This window comes from Arachis stenosperma, chromosome 5, assembly GCF_014773155.1.
Source record: "Arachis stenosperma cultivar V10309 chromosome 5, arast.V10309.gnm1.PFL2, whole genome shotgun sequence".
Classification (NCBI taxonomy): domain Eukaryota; kingdom Viridiplantae; phylum Streptophyta; class Magnoliopsida; order Fabales; family Fabaceae; genus Arachis; species Arachis stenosperma.
Genome location: NC_080381.1, coordinates 90,433,822 through 90,449,942, shown reverse-complemented (window position 1 = coordinate 90,449,942; position 16,121 = coordinate 90,433,822). Strand labels below are relative to the sequence as shown.

The 16,121-nt window shown below is 39.9% G+C and overlaps 1 non-coding gene across 1 annotated transcript; it reads right to left on the bottom strand.

Moving 5' to 3' along the window:
* Window positions 1-447: 447 nt before the first annotated feature.
* On the bottom strand, window positions 448-555 carry LOC130984108 (small nucleolar RNA R71). The gene has a single exon (XR_009088063.1). It is a non-coding gene; the product is annotated as a small nucleolar RNA R71 (small nucleolar RNA).
* Window positions 556-16,121: the final 15,566 nt, after the last annotated feature.

The window sequence follows — 16,121 nt, the reverse complement described above, 5'->3', positions numbered from 1 at the left end:
TCTTTAGAGGACCTGACCGAATTCTTCAAGGAAGAAGAACCCATGGCAGCCGAAAACAACAACAATGCCAACAATGCAAGGAAGGTGCTGGGTGACTTTACTGCACCTACTCCCGACTTCTATGGGAGAAGCATCTCTATCCCTGCCATTAGAGCAAACAACTTTGAGCTTAAGCCTCAATTAGTTTCTCTAATGCAATAGAATTGCAAGTTCCATGGACTTCCAATGGAAGATCCTCATCAGTTTTTAGCTGAATTCTTGCAAATCTGTGACACAGTCAAGACTAATGGGGTTAACCCTGAGGTCTATAGACTGATGCTATTCCCTTTTGCTGTGAGAGACAGAGCTAGAATATGGTTGGATTCTCAACCTAAAGAAAGCCTGGACTCTTGGGAAAAGCTAGTCAATGCCTTCTTGGCAAAGTTCTTTCCACCACAAAGATGGAGTAAGCTTAGAGTGGAAGTCCAAACCTTCAGACAGAAGGATGGAGAATCCCTCTATGAAGCTTGGGAAAGATACAAACAATTAATCAGAAGATGTCCTTCAGACATGCTTTCTGAATGGAGCATCATAGGTATTTTCTATGATGGTCTCTCTGAACTATCTAAGATATCCTTGGATAGCTCTACTGGAGGATCTCTTCATCTGAAGAAGACGCCTGCAGAAGCTCAAGAATTGATTGAAATGGTTGCAAATAACCAATTCATGTACACTTCTGAAACGAATCCTGTGAACAATGGGACTAATCAGAAGAAAGGAGTTCTTGAGATTGACACTCTGAATGCCATATTGGCTCAGAACAAGATATTGACTCAACAAGTCAATTTGATTTCTCAAAGTCTGTCTGGAATGCAAAATGCACCAAGCAGTACTAAAGAAGCTTCATCTGAGGAAGAAGCTTATGATCCTGAGAACCCTTCAATGGAAGAGGTGAATTACCTAGGAGAACCCTATGGAAACACCTATAATTCTTCATGGAGAAATCACCCAAATCTCTCATGGAAGAATTAAGAGAGACCTCAACAAGGTTTCAATAACAATAATGGTGGAAGAAACAGGTTTAGCAATGGCAAGCCTTTTCCATCATCTTCTCAGCAACAGACAGAGAGTTCTAAGCAGAATACTTCTGACTTGGCAACAATGGTCTCTGATCTAATAAAGACCACTCAAAGTTTCATGAATGAAACAAGGTCCTCCATCAGAAATTTGGAAGGACAAGTGGGTCAGCTGAGCAAGAAAGTTACTGAACTCCCTCCTAGTACTCTCCCAAGTAATACAGAAGAAAATCCAAAAGGAGAGTGCAAGGCCATCAACATGGCCGAATATGGAGAGGAAAGAGGAAGAAGACGCCACTGAGAAGACCCCAGTGGGCGTGCACCACTCTCCTCTGAGTTCCTCAATGAGGAACCTTGGGAATCTGAGGCTCAAAATGAGACCATAGAGATTCCATTGGACTTACTTCTGCCATTCATGAGCTCTGATGAGTATTCTTCCTCTGAAGAGGATGAGTATGTTACTGAAGAGCAAGTTGCTAAATACTTGGAGCAATCATGAAACTAAATGACAAGTTATTTGGAAATGAGACTTGGGAGGATGAACCTCCCTTGCTCACCAAAGAACTGGATGACTTGTCTAGGCAGAAACTGCCTCAGAAGAGGCAGGATCCTGGAAGTTTTCCATACCTTGTACCATAGGCACCATGACCTTCAGAAGGCCTTGTGACTTAGGGTCAAGTGTGAACCTCATGCCCCTCTCTGTAATGGAGAAGCTAGGGATCTTTGAGGTACAAGCTGCAAGAATCTCACTAGAGATGGCAGACAACTCAAGAAAACAAGCATATGGACTTGTAGAGAATGTTTTGGTTAAGATTGAAGACCACTACATCCCTACTGATTTCATAGTCCTAGAGACTGGGAAGTGCATGGATGAATCCATCATCCTTGGCAGACCCTTCCTAGCCACAGCAAAGGCTGTGATTGATGTTGATAGAGGAGAGTTGATCATTCAAGTGAATGAAAAATCCTTGGTGTTTAAGGCCCAAGGATATCCCTCTGTCATCATGGAGAGGAAGCATGAAGAGCTTCTCTCAAAACAGAGCCAAACAGAGCCCCCACAGTCAAACTCTAAGTTTGGTGTTGGGAGGCTACAACCAAACTCTAAGTTTGGTGTTGAAACCCCACATTCAACTCTAAGTTTGGTGTTGGGAGGTTTCAACACGGTTCTGAGCATTTCTGAGGCTCCATGAGAGCCCTCTGTCAAGCTAATGACATTAAGAAGCGCTTGTTGGGAGGCAACCCAATGTTTATAATTAATTATTTTATTTTGTTATTTATCTTTTTTGTAGGTTGATGATCATAAAAGTCACAAAACAATGAAAAAAGCAAAAACAGAATGAAAAACAAGAAGAAAAACAGCACACCCTGGAGGAGAAGAAGCTGGCGTTCAAACGCCAGTAATGCTAGCTGTTGGGCGTTTAACGCCCAGTCTGGCACCATTCTGGGCGTTTAACGCCAGAAAGGGCACCAGATGGCGTTAAACGCCAGTAAAGGGCAAGAACCTGGCGTTAAACGCCAGGAATGGGCACCGCCCGGCGTTTACGCCAGAAATGGCTCAAAACGTGATTTTGAGCAACAATTGTGCAGGGATGACTTTTCCTTGACACTACAGGATCTGTGGACCCCACAGGACCCTACCATCACTCTCTCTCTTCTTCCCCCATTCACCAATCACCTCAACACCTCTTCCCCAAAAACCCCTCACCTATCAAATCCCATCTTTCTCTTCACCACTCACATCCATCCTTCATAAAACCCCACCAACCTCACCCTTCAATTCAAACCACTTCCCTCCCAAAACCCACCCATAATGGCCGAACCTTTACCCCCCTCTCTCCTATAATACCCTTCTTCAACTCTTCATTTTCACACAACCTAAACCCCCTTTCTTACCCTTCTTGGCCGAACACATACCATCTCCCTCTTCCTCATTTCTTCTTCTTCTACTCTCTTCTTTCTTCTTTTGCTCGGGGACGAGCAAACATTTTAAGTTTGGTGTGGTAAAAGCGTTGCTTTTCATAACCATTTATGGCATCCAAGGCCGGAGAACCCTCTAAAAAGAGGAAAGGGAAGGCAAAAGCTTCCACCTCCGAGTCATGGAGATGGATAGATTCCTCTCCAGGGTGCATCAAGACCACTTCTATGAAGTTGTGGCCTTGAAGAGGTGATCCCCGAAGTCCCCTTTTCACTCAAAAAGGTGAATATCCGGAGATCCGCCATGAGATCCGAAGAAGAGGTTGGGAAGTTCTTACCAACCCCATTCAACAAGTCGGAATCTTGATGGTTCAAGAGTTCTATGCCAATGCATGGATCACAAGAACCATGACCAAAGTGTGAACCCGAATCCAAGAATTATCTCACTATGGTTCGGGGGAAATACTTGGATTTTAGTCCGGAGTGTGAGGGTGGCGTTCAACTTGCCCATGATGCAAGGATGAGCATCCTTACACTAGAAGGGTCAACTTTGATCAAAGGTTGGACCAAGTCCTCACAACCATATGTGAAGAGGGCGCACAGTGGAAGCAAGATTCAAGAGGAAAGCCGGTCCAATTGAGAAGGCATGACCTCAAGCCCGTGGCTAGAGGATGGTAGAGTTCATACAACGCTCAATCATCCCCACTAGCAACCGGTCCGAAGTTACCATAGACCGGGCCATCATGATCCATATACATGATTGGAGAAGAAATAGAAGTTCATGAGGTTATAGCCCAAGAACTCTATAAGGTGGCGGACAAGACCTCCACCTTGGCAAGGTTAGCCTTTCCTCATCTCATTTGTCACCTCTGTTATTCAGTGGAGTTGACATAGAGGGAGACATTCCCATTGATGAGGACAAGCCCATCACCAAGAAAAGGATGGAGTACACAAGAGATCTCACTCATCATGAGATCCCTGAGATTCCTCAAGGGATGAATTTTCCTCCACTAACTATTGGGAGCAACTAAACACCTCCTAGGAGAACTAAGTTCCAACATGGGACAACTGAGGGTGGAGCATCAAGAACACTCCATCATCCTTCATGAAATTAGAGAAGATCAAAGAATCATGAGGGAGGAGCAACAAAGACAAGGAAGAGACATTGAGGAGCTCAAGCACTCCATAGGATCTTCAAGAGCAAGAAGAGCGCCATCACTAAGGTGGACCCATTCCTTGATTTCCTTGTTCTTTATTCTTCTGTTTTTCGATTTTTATGCTTTATGTTATCCATGTTTGTGTCTTGTGATCATTAGTGTCTTAGTGTCTATGCCTTAGAGTTATGAATGTCCTATGAATCCATCACCTTTCTTGAATAAAAATGTGCTTAATTGAAAGGAAAGAATTGCATGAATTCTGAATTTTATACTAGTTTAATTATTTTGATGTGGTGGCAATATTTTTGTTCTCTGAATGTATGCTTAAACAGTGCATATGTCTTTTGAATTGTGGTTCATGAATGTTGGCTCTTGAAAGAATGATGAAAAAGGAGACATGTTACTGAGGATCTGAAAAATCATTAAAAATGATTCTTGAAGCAAGAAAAAGCAAAAAAAAAAAAAAAGAGAAAAAAAAAGCAAACGAAAAAAAAAAATTCGAAAAAAAAAGAAAGAAAAAGAAAGAAATAAAGTTGTGATCCAAGGCAATAAGAGTGTGCTTAAGAACCCTGGACACCTCTAATTGGGGACTTTAGCAAAGCTGAGTCACAATCTGAAAAGGTTCACCCAATTATGTGTCTGTGGCATGTATGTATCCGGTGGTAATACTGGAAGACAGAGTGCTTTGGGCCACAGCCAAGACTCAATAAATGGCTATGTTCAAGAATCATCATACTTTACTAAGAGAATCATTAACACTATCCGGATTCTAAGTTCCTAAAGAAGTCAACCATTCTGGATTTCAAAGGATAGAGTGAGATGCCAAAACTATTCAGAGGCAAAAAGATAAAAGCCCCGCTCATCTAATTAATACTGATCTTCATAGATGTTTTTGGAGTTCATTGCATATTCTCTTCTTTTTATCTTATTTGATTTTCAGTTGCTTGGGGACAAGCAACAATTTAAGTTTGGTGTTGTGATGAGCGGATAATTTGTATACTTTTTGGCATTGTTTTTAGTATGTTTTTGTTATGATTTAGTTAGTTTTTAGTATATTTTTATTAGTTTTTAATTAAAATTCACTTTTCTGGACTTTACTATGAGTTTGTGTGTTTTTCTGTGATTTCAGGGATTTTCTGGCTGAAATTGAAGGACCTGAGCAAAAATCTGATTTTGAGACCAAAAAGGACTGCAGATGCTGTTGGATTCTGACCTCCCTGCATTCGAAGCGGATTTTCTGGAGCTACAGAAGCCCAATTGGCGCGATCTCAACGGCGTTGGAAATTAGACATCCTGGGCTTTTCAGCAATATATAATAGTCTATACTTTGCCCAAGATTTGATGGCCCAAACCGGCGCTCAAAGTCACCTCAAGAAATCCCAGCGTTAAACGCTGGAACTGGCACCCAAATGGGAGTTAAACGCCCAAACTGGCACCAAAGCTGGCGTTTAACTCCAAGAAGAGTCTCTACACGAAATTGCTTCATTGCTCAGCCCAAGCACACACCAAGTGGGCCCGGAAGAGGATTTTTATGTCATTTACTCATTTCTGTACACCCTAGGCTACTAGTTTCTTATAAGTAGGACCTTTTACTATTGTATAGAAATCTTTTGATCACTTTTAGATCTCTAGATCATCTTTGAACATTTTAGTTCTTAGATCATTGGGAGGCTGGCCATTCGGCCATGCCTAGACCTTATGCTTATGTATTTCAACGGTGGAGTTTCTACACACCATAGATTAAGGTGTGGAGCTCTGCTGTACCTCGAGTATTAATGCAATTACTATTGTTCTTCCATTCAAATTCCGCTTGTTCTTTGTCCAAGATATCACTCGTTCTTCAACATGATGAAGGTGATGATTGACGCCCATCACCATTCTCACCCACGAACAAGGTGACTGACAACCATTCTTGTTCTACAAGCATCTGAGGCTTAGTGAATATCTCTTGGATTCCTGATTGCACGATGCATGGTTGATCGCCTGACAACCGAGTGCTCGCCTGACAAACGAGCCAACCATTCCGTGAGATCAGAGTCTTCGTGGTATAGGCAAGAACTGATGGCAGCATTCAAGAGAATCCGGAAGGTCTAACCTTGTCTGTGGTATTCTGAGTAGGATTCAATGATTGAATGACTGTGACGTGCTTCAAACCTGTAACCTACTGGGCGTTAGTGATAGACGCAAAAGAGTTATTCTATTCCGGTAGGGGAGGGAACCAAACCGGTGATTGGCAGCACTGTGACAGAGTGTGTGCATTAGCTTTCACTGCGCGGATGGGAGGTAGCTGCTGACAACAGTGAGACCCTATACGAGCTTGCCATGGAAAGGAGTAAGAAGGGTTGGATGAAGACAATAGGAAAGCAGAGAGACGGAAGGGAAGGCATCTTCATGCGCTACCAATGAATTACATGTATCACTATCTTTAAGTTATTTTCGTTCATCACCATATATATCTGAGTTTGCCTGACTAAGATTTACAAGATGACCATAGCTTGCTTCAATACTAACAATCTCCGTGGGATCGACCCTTACTCACGTAAGGTTTATTACTTGGACGACCCAGTGCTCTTGCTGGTTAGTTGTGCGAAGTTGTGTAATGCCATGGTATTGAGCGCACCAAGTTTTGGGAGCCATTACCAGGGATTATGAGAGTTGTGAAAAAGTATAGTTCACAATTTCACGCACCACCCTTAGAAGCCTTCATCTCAAAATAATTAGAACAGTGATCACAATTTCGTCCACCAAGTTTTTTGGCGCCGTTGCCGGGGATTGTTCGAGTATGGACAACTGACGGTTCATCTTGTTGCTCAGATTAGGTAATTTTCTTTTCCAAAATCTTTTTCAAAATTTTTCTTTTTATTTTTCGTTTTTCAAAACTATATTTTCGAAAAAATTAATAAAAATACAAAAAAATTAGAAAATCATAAAAAATCAAAAATATTTTGTGTTTCTTGTTTAAGTCTTGAGTCAAATTTTAAGTTTGGTGTCAATTGCATGTTTTAAAAAATTTTTCCTGCAATTTTCGAAAATCCCATGCATTCATAGTGTTCTTCATGATCTTCAAGTTGTTCTTGACAAGTCTTCTTGTTTGATCTTGATGATTTCATGTTTTGTGTTGTTTGTTGTTTTTCATGTGCATTTTTTGTTTGTTAGAATCCATGCATTAAAGATTTCTAAGTTTGGTGTCTTGCATGTTTTCTTTGCATTAAAAATTTTTTTTCAAAATTATGTTCTTGATGTTCATCATGATCTTCATAGTGTTCTTGGTGTTCATCTTGACATTCATAGCATTCTTGCATGCATCTTGTGTCTTGATCCAAAATTTTCATGTTTTGGGTCATTTTTGTGTTTTTCTTTAAAAATTTTAAAAATAAAAAATATCTTTTCCTTAATTCCCTCCAAATTTTCGAAATTTTGGGTTGACTTGGTCAAAAAATTTTCAAAATTAGTTGTTTCTTACAAGTCAAGTCAAAATTTCAATTTTAAAAAAATTCTTATCTTTTCAAAATCTTTTTCAAAAATCATATCTTTTACATTTTTTTTCTATTTTTCGAAAATTTTAAAAATTATTTTTCAAAAATCTTTTTCTTATCTTTATATCATATTTTCAAAAATTAGCTAACAATTAATGTGATTGGTTCAAAAATTTGAAGTTTGTTACTTTCTTGTTAAGAAAGGTTCAATCTTTAAATTCTAGAATCTTATCTTGTAGTTTCTTGTTAGTTAAGTCATCTTAAAAATTAAATCTTTTTCAAAATATCTTTTTATTAAAATTTTTTATCTTATCTTTTTATCTTATCCTTCTCAAAATTTTATCTTTTTCAAAATTTGATTTCAAAATATCTTATCTAACTTCTTATCTTCTTATCTTTTTCAAATTTGATTTCAAATCTTTTTCAATCAACTAACTAACTTTTTGTTTGTTTCTCATCTTTTTCAAAACCACCTAACTACTTCTCTCTCTTCTATTTTCGAAAAAAATCTCACTCTTTTTTCAAAAATTCTTTTTAATTAACTAATTGTTTCAAATTTTAATTTCAATAATATTTCATCTTTAATTTTCGAAAATTACTAACCTCTTTTTCAAAATTATTTTCGAAATTTCTCTTCTCTTTTCTTCTTCTATTTAATTATTTAATTACTAACACTTCTCTCCACCTCTCTTCATCCAAAATCCGAATCCATCCTTCCTCTTTCTTATACCCCTTTCTTTTTCTACTAACATAAAGGAATCTCTATACTGTGACATAGAGGATTCCTCTTTCCTTTCTTGTTTTCTCCTCTTTATGAGCAGGAACAGGGATAAAGGCACTCTTGTTGAAGTTGATCCAGAACCTGAAAGGACTCTGAAGAGAAAATTAAGAGAAGCTAAATTACAACAATCCAGAAGAGACCTTCTAGAAATTTTCGAACAAGAGAAAGAGATGGCAGCCGAAAATAATAATAATAATGCAAGGAGAATGCTTGGTGACTTCACAAAACCAACGTCCAAATTTGATGGAAGAAGCATCTCCATTCCTGCCATTGGAGCCAATAACTTTGAGCTTAAGCCTCAACTAGTTGCTTTAATGCAACAAAACTGCAAGTTTTATGGACTTCCATCTGAAGATCCCTATCAGTTTTTAATTGAGTTCTTGCAGATCTGTGAGACTGTAAAGACGAATGGAGTTGATCCTGAAGTCTACAGACTCATGTTTTTCCCTTTTGCTGTAAGAGACAGAGCTAGAATATGGTTAGATTCACAACCCAAGGATAGCCTGGACTCATGGGATAAGCTGGTCACTGCCTTCTTGGATAAATTCTTTCCTCCTCAAAAGCTGAGCAAGCTGAGAGTGGATGTTCAAACCTTCAAATAAAAAGATGGTGAATCCCTCTATGAAGCTTGGGAAAGATACAAGCAGCTGACCAAAAGATGTCCATCTGACATGTTTTCAGAATGGACCATATTAGACATATTCTATGATGGTCTCTCTGAATTTTCGAAAATGTCACTGGATCATTCTGCAGGTGGATCTATTCACCTGAAGAAAATGCCTGAAGAGGCTGAAGAACTCATTGACATGGTTGCAAATAACCATTTCATGTACACTTCTGAGAGGAATTCTGTGAATAATGGGGTACCTTAGAAGAAAGGAGCTCTTGAAATTGATGCTCTGAATGCCATATTGGCTCAGAACAAAATGTTGACTCAATAGGTCAACATAATCTCTCAAAATCTGAATGGATTGCAACATGCATCCAACAGTACTAGAGAGGCAGCTTCTGAAGAAGCTTATGATCCTGAGAACCCTGCCATGGCAGAGGTTAATTACATGGGTGAACCTTATGGAAACACCTACAACTCATCATGGAGAAATCATCCAAATTTCTCCTGGAAGGATCAACAAAAGCCTCAACAAGGCTTTAACAATAGTGGACGCAATAGGCTGAATAATACTAAGCCATATCCATCATCTTCTCAGCAACAGACAGAGAACTCTGAACAAAATAACTCTAATTTAGCTAATGTAGTCTCTAATCTGTCAAAGGCCACTTTCAGTTTCATGAATGAAACCAGATCCTCCATTAGAAATCTGGAGGCACAAGTGGGCCAGCTGAGTAAGAAAGTTATTGAAACTCCTTCTAGTACTCTCCCAAGCAATACAGAAGAAAATCCAAAAGGAGAGTGCAAGGCCATTGACATAGTCAATATGGCCGAATGCACAAAGGAGGAGGAGGATGAAAATCCTAGTGAGGAAGACCTCCTGGGACGTTCCTCAAGCAAGAAGGAGTTTCCTATTAAGGATCCTGAGAAATCTGAGGCTCATCTAGAGACCATAGAGATTCCTTTAAATCTCCTTCTGCCATTCATGAGCTCTGAAGAATATTCATCCTCTGAAGAGAATGAAGATGTGACTGGAGAGCAAGTTGCTCAATACTTAGGAGCTATCATGAAGCTGAATGCCAAGCTGTTTGGTAATGAGACTTGGGAAAGTGAACCTCCCTTACTCATTAGTGAACTAGATACTTGGATTCAGAGAACTCTACCTCAAAAGAAACAAGATCCTGGCAAGTTTTTAATACCTTGTACCATAGGCACCATGATCTTTGAAAAAGCTGTATGTGATATGGGGTCAGGGATAAATCTAATGCCACTCTCTGTAATGGAGAAGCTGGGGATCATTGAGGTACAACCTGCCTTGTTCTCATTACAATTGGCAGATAAGTCAATAAGACAAGCTTATGGGACAGTAGAGGGCGTGCTAGTAAAGGTTGAAGGCCTTTACATCCCTACTGATTTCATAATCCTAGACACTAAGAAGGAAGATGATGAATGCATCATCCTAGGAAGACCTTTCCTAGCCACAGCAGGAGCTGTGATAGATGTCAACAGAGGTGAGTTAGTCCTTCAATTGAATGGGGACTACCTTGTGTTTCAGGCACATGGCCATCCCTCTGTGACAAAAGAGAGTAAGCATGAAGAGCTTCTCTCAGTTCAGAGTCAAGAAGAGCCCACACAGTCAAACTCTAAGTTTGGTGTTGTGAGGCCACAACTAAATTCTAAGTTTGGTGTTCAAACCCCATATCCAAACTCTAAGTTTGGTGTTGGGACTACACACTAAATTGACCTGATCACCATGTGGCTCCATGAGAGCCACTGTCAAGCTATTGACATTAAAGAAGCGCTTGTTGGGAGGCAACCCAATTTTATTTATCTAATTTTATTTTATTTTGTTTCTTTGTTATTTTTGTGTTTTATTAGGTACATGATCATGAGGAGTCACGAAAAAAATCAAAAACATTAAAAACAGAGTCAAAAACAGAAGAAAAAAAATTTTCACCCTGGAGGCAGCGCAGACTGGCGTTCAACGCCAGTAAGGTGCATCTGGCCGGCGTTCAACGCCAGAACAGAGCACCATTCTGGCGCTGAACGCCCAATACAAGCAACAACCTGGCGTTAAACGCCAGGATGGTGCATAGAGAGGACAAACTGGCGCTGAACGCCAGAAACAAGCATGAAACTGGCGTTCAACGCTAGAAATATGCATTACATGGGCGTTGAACGCCCAGAACATGCACCAATGGGCGTTTGAACGCCAGAATGATGCATGAAGGCAATTTACATGCCTATATGGTGAAGGAATGGTATTTGTTTTCACCTCAGGATCTGTGGATCCTCACCTCAGGATCTGTGGCCCCCCACAGGATCCCCACCTACCATATTCCCCCTTATCTCCTAATCCTAGTTTTTGTGATTTGAATACCCCATGTCACAATTCCCAATATTCTTCATCAATCACCTCAATTCCTCTTCCCAATTACCCCATTCACCATTCACACCAACCTCCCCTTCCCCATAAACCCCACCTACCCTCATAAAATTCAAATTCAATTTCCCACCCAAAATGGCCGAACACCCTCCCTCCCTCTCCCTATAAATAACCTCCAATTCCTCTTCATTTTCACACAACACAAACCCCATCTTCTCCCACATAGCCAAAACCACTTCTCTCCCTCTCCACCACATTCTCTTCTTCTTCTTCTACTTTTCTTTTCTTTTCTTGCTCGAGGGCGAGCAATATTTTAAGTTTGGTGTGGTAAAAGCATAGCTTTTTTGCTTTTCCATTACCATTAATGGCACCTAAAGCCAGAGAAACCTCAAAGGGAAGACAAAAAGCTTCCACCTCTGAGTCATGGGAGATGGAAAGACAAAAATATAAGCCGTCATAGCTCAGTGGTAGAACATGTGGCTGCAAATCAAGAGATCCCTGAGATACCTCAGGGGATAAGTTGTCCTCCACACAAATATTGGAAGCAACTAAGGGGAAGAACACCAAAATTACTAGGAATCATTCAATAGAAGCAAGGAAGAGACATAGAGGAGCTCAAAGAGCACCATTGGACCTTCAAGAAGGCGCCACCTTTACTCAGGTGGATTCATTCCTTGTTCTTTATTTCTTTCTATTTTTCGGTTTTTAATTATTGTGTTTATCTATGTTTTGTGTCTTTATTTCATGATCATTAGTATGCAAACATGCCTTAAAGCTATGAATAAATTCCATTAATCCTTCACCTCTCTTAAAAGGAAAATGTTTTAATTCAAAAGAACAAGAAGTACATGAATTTCGAATTTATCCTTGAATTTAGTTTAATTATATTGATGTGGTGGCAAAAATTTTTGTTTTCTGAATGAATGCTTGAACAGTGCATATGTCTTTTGATCTTGTTGTTTATGAATGTTAAAATTGTTGGCTCTTGAAAGGATGATGAACAAAGAGAAATGTTATTGATGATCTGAAAAAAAATTCATGAAATTGATTCTTGAAGCAAGAAAAAGCAGTGAAAAAAAAAAGGATCCAAGGCTTTGAGCATCAATGGATAGGAGGGCCCAAGGAAACAAAATCCAGGCCTAAGCGGCTAAATCAAGCTGTCCCTAACCATGTGCTTGTGTCATGAAGGTCCAAGTGAAAAGCTTGAGACTGAGTGGTTAAAGTCGTGATCCAAAGCAAAAGAGTGTGCTTAAGAGCTCTGGACACGACTAACTGGGGACTCTAGCAAAGCTGAGTCACAATCTGAAAAGGTTCACCCAGTTATGTGTCTGTGGCATTTGTGTATCCGGTGGTAATACTGGAAGACAAAGTGCTTAAGGCCACAGCCAAGACTCATAAGTAGCTATGTTCAAGAATCAACATGCTTAACTAAGAAAGTCAATAACACTATCCGAAATTCTAAGTTCCTAGAGAAGCCAATCATTCTAAACTTCAAAGGAAAAAGTGAGATGCCAAAACTGTTCAGAAGCAAAAAGCTACAAGTCCCGCTCATCTAATTAGAATTAATATTCATTGATATTTTGGAATCTATAGTATATTCTCTTCTTTTTATCCTATTTGATTTTCAGTTGCTTGGGGACAAGCAACAATTTAAGTTTGGTGTTGTGATGAGCGGATAATTTATACGCTTTTTGGCATTGTTTTTAAGTAGTTTTTAGTAAGTTAAAGCTACTTTTAGGGATGTTTTCATTAGTTTTTATGTTAAATTCACATTTCTGGACTTTACTATGAGTTTGTGTGTTTTTCTGTGATTTCAGGTAAATTCTGACTGAAATTGAGGGATTTGAGCAAAACTCTGAAAAAGGCTGACAAAAGGACTGCTGATGTTGTTGGATTCTGACCTCCCTGCACTCGAAATAGATTTTCTGGAGCTACAGAACTCCAAATGGCGCGCTCTCAACGGCGTTGGAAAGTAGACATCCAGGGCTTTCCAGCAATATATAATAGTCCATGCTTTATTCGAAGAATGACGACGTAACTTGGCGTTAAACGCCAAGTTCATGCTGCTGTCTGGAGTTAAACGCCAGAAAAACGTCATGATCCGGAGTTGAACGCCCAAAACACGTCATAACTCAAAGTTCAACGCCAAGAAATGCCTCAGCTCGTGAATTGATCAAGCTCAGCCCAAGCACACACCAAGTGGGCCCCGGAAGTGAATTTATGCATCAATTACTTACTCATGTAAACCCTAGGAGCTAGTCTAGTATATATAGGACATTTATCTATTGTATTAGACATCTTTGGTCTCAGTTTTGTTTTATTCTTCATCTTAGGAGATCATTGATCACGTTTTGGGGGCTGGCCATTCGGCCATGCCTGAACCCTTTGCTTATGTATTTTCAACAGTGGAGTTTCTGCACACCATAGATTAAGGGTGTGGAGCTCTGCTGTACCTCAAGTATTAATGAAATTCTATCTTCTTTTATTCAAATGCTATCTTAGTTTTATTCCAAGATATTCATTCATACCCAAGAACATGATGAATGTGATGAGTCAGATAACCCTCATTATCATTCTCACTTATGAACGCGCGTGATTGACAACCACTTCCGTTCTACATGCAACAGAGCTTGAATGTGTATCTCTTAGATTCCCCAACAGAATCTTCGTGGTATAAGCTAGATAGATGGCGGCATTTATGAGGATCCGGAAAGTCCAACCTTGTCTGTGGTGTTCCGAGTAGGATCCTGGGAATCCGGAAAGTCTAACCTTGTCTGTGGTATTCCGAGTAGGATTCCGGTAATGAATGACTGTGACGTGCTTCAAACTTGCAACCTGCTGGGCGTTAGTGACAGACGCAAAAGAATCAAGGGATTCTATTCCAGTAGGAGCGGGAACCAACCAGTGATTAGCCGTACTGTGACAGAGTGCGTGAGCATTAGTTTTCACTGCGAGGATGGGATGTAGCCATCAACCATGGGTGATGCCTCCAGACTGATTAGCTGTGCGAGTGACAGCCGCATAGGATATTTTCCCGAGAGGATGAAAGTAGCCACTGCTGATGGTGAACCCCTATACAAAGCTTGCCATGGAAAGGAGTAAGAAGGATTGAGTAGAAGCAGTAGGAGAGAAGGCGTCCTTGAGCCATACAGCATCTCTATTCACTTATCTGAAATTCCTACCAATGAATCTGCATAAGTATTCTATCCCTTTTATTATTCCTGTTTATTTATTATTTATTCCAATAATCACAATTACCCTTTAATCTGCCTAACTGAGATTTGCAAGGTGACCATAGCTTGCTTCATACCAACAATCTCTGTGGATTCGACCCTTACTCACGTAAGGTTTATTACTTGGACGACCTAGTACACTTGCTGGTTAGTTGAACGGAGTTGTGAATTCAGGTGCTGCCCCTTAGAAGCCTTCATCTCAAAATAATTAGAACAGTGATCACAATTTCGTCCACCACTAGCCTAATTCTAGAGAGAAGAGGGAGCTTCTCTCTCTAGATACTAACCTACATGATGCCAAAACTACAAACAATTGCTCCCCCCTTTTGCCCAAGCTTGAATTCTTCATCAAATAGCATTAGAAATGAGTTGGATTGGGCTAAAAATACTCTAAAAATCGCTGGCCACGAGTTGCTTTTAGTAAATCATGTGCACTAATCGGCGTGCACGCATACAATGCACGTGCGCGTCCATAGACGTCAGGAAATTATGGCAAATTTTACATCATTTTGAAGCCCTAGATGTTAGATTTCCAACGCAACTGGAACCGCCTCATTCGGACCTCTGTAGCTCAAGTTATGGTCGATTGAGTGTGAAGAGGTCAGGCTTGACAGCGTTACGGTTCCTTCATTTCTTCATGAGTTCTCCCACTTTGCATGCTTTTTCTTCATTCCTTCTATCCAATATTTGCCTTCTAAACCTGAAACCACTTAACAAATATATTAAGACATCAAATGGAATTAAGGTGAGTTAAAATTAGCTATTTTAAGGCCTAAAAAGCATGTTTTCACATTTAAGCACAAATTAAGGGAGAATTGCAAAACCATGCTATTTCATTGAATAAATGTGAGAAAAGGTGATAAAATCCCCCAAATTAAACACAAGATAAACCACAAAATTGGGGTTTATCAACTCTCCCCACACTTAAACTAAGCATGTTGGTGCACGAAATTGTGATCATCAACAATGGCTCCAATAATTTGTTAGCTCTCACACGTGAATTACACTTAGTCACAACTCCGCACAACTAACCAACAAGTGCACTGGGTCGTCCAAGTAATACCTTACGTGAGTAAGGGTCGATCCCACGGAGATTGTTGGTATGAAGCAATCTATGGTCATCTTGTAGATCTCAGTCAGGCTGATTCAAATGTGATTGGATTAGATAATTAAAAGATAAATAAAATAGGATAGGAATACTTATGTAAATTAATGGTGGGAATTTCAGATAAGCGTATGGAGATGCTTGTCCCTGTTGAATCTCTGCTTTCCTACTGCTTTCATCCAATCCTTCTTACTCCTTTCCATGGCAAGCTGTATGTAGGGCATCACCGTTGTCAATGGCTACATCCCATCCTCTCAATGAAAATGGTCCAAATCATCTGTCGGTTCTTAATCAGGTTGGAATAGAATCCCGTGATTCTTTTGCGTCTGTCACTAACGCCCAGCCTTCAGAAGTTTGAAGCTCGTCGCAGTCATTCAATCCCGGAATCCTACTCGGAATACCGC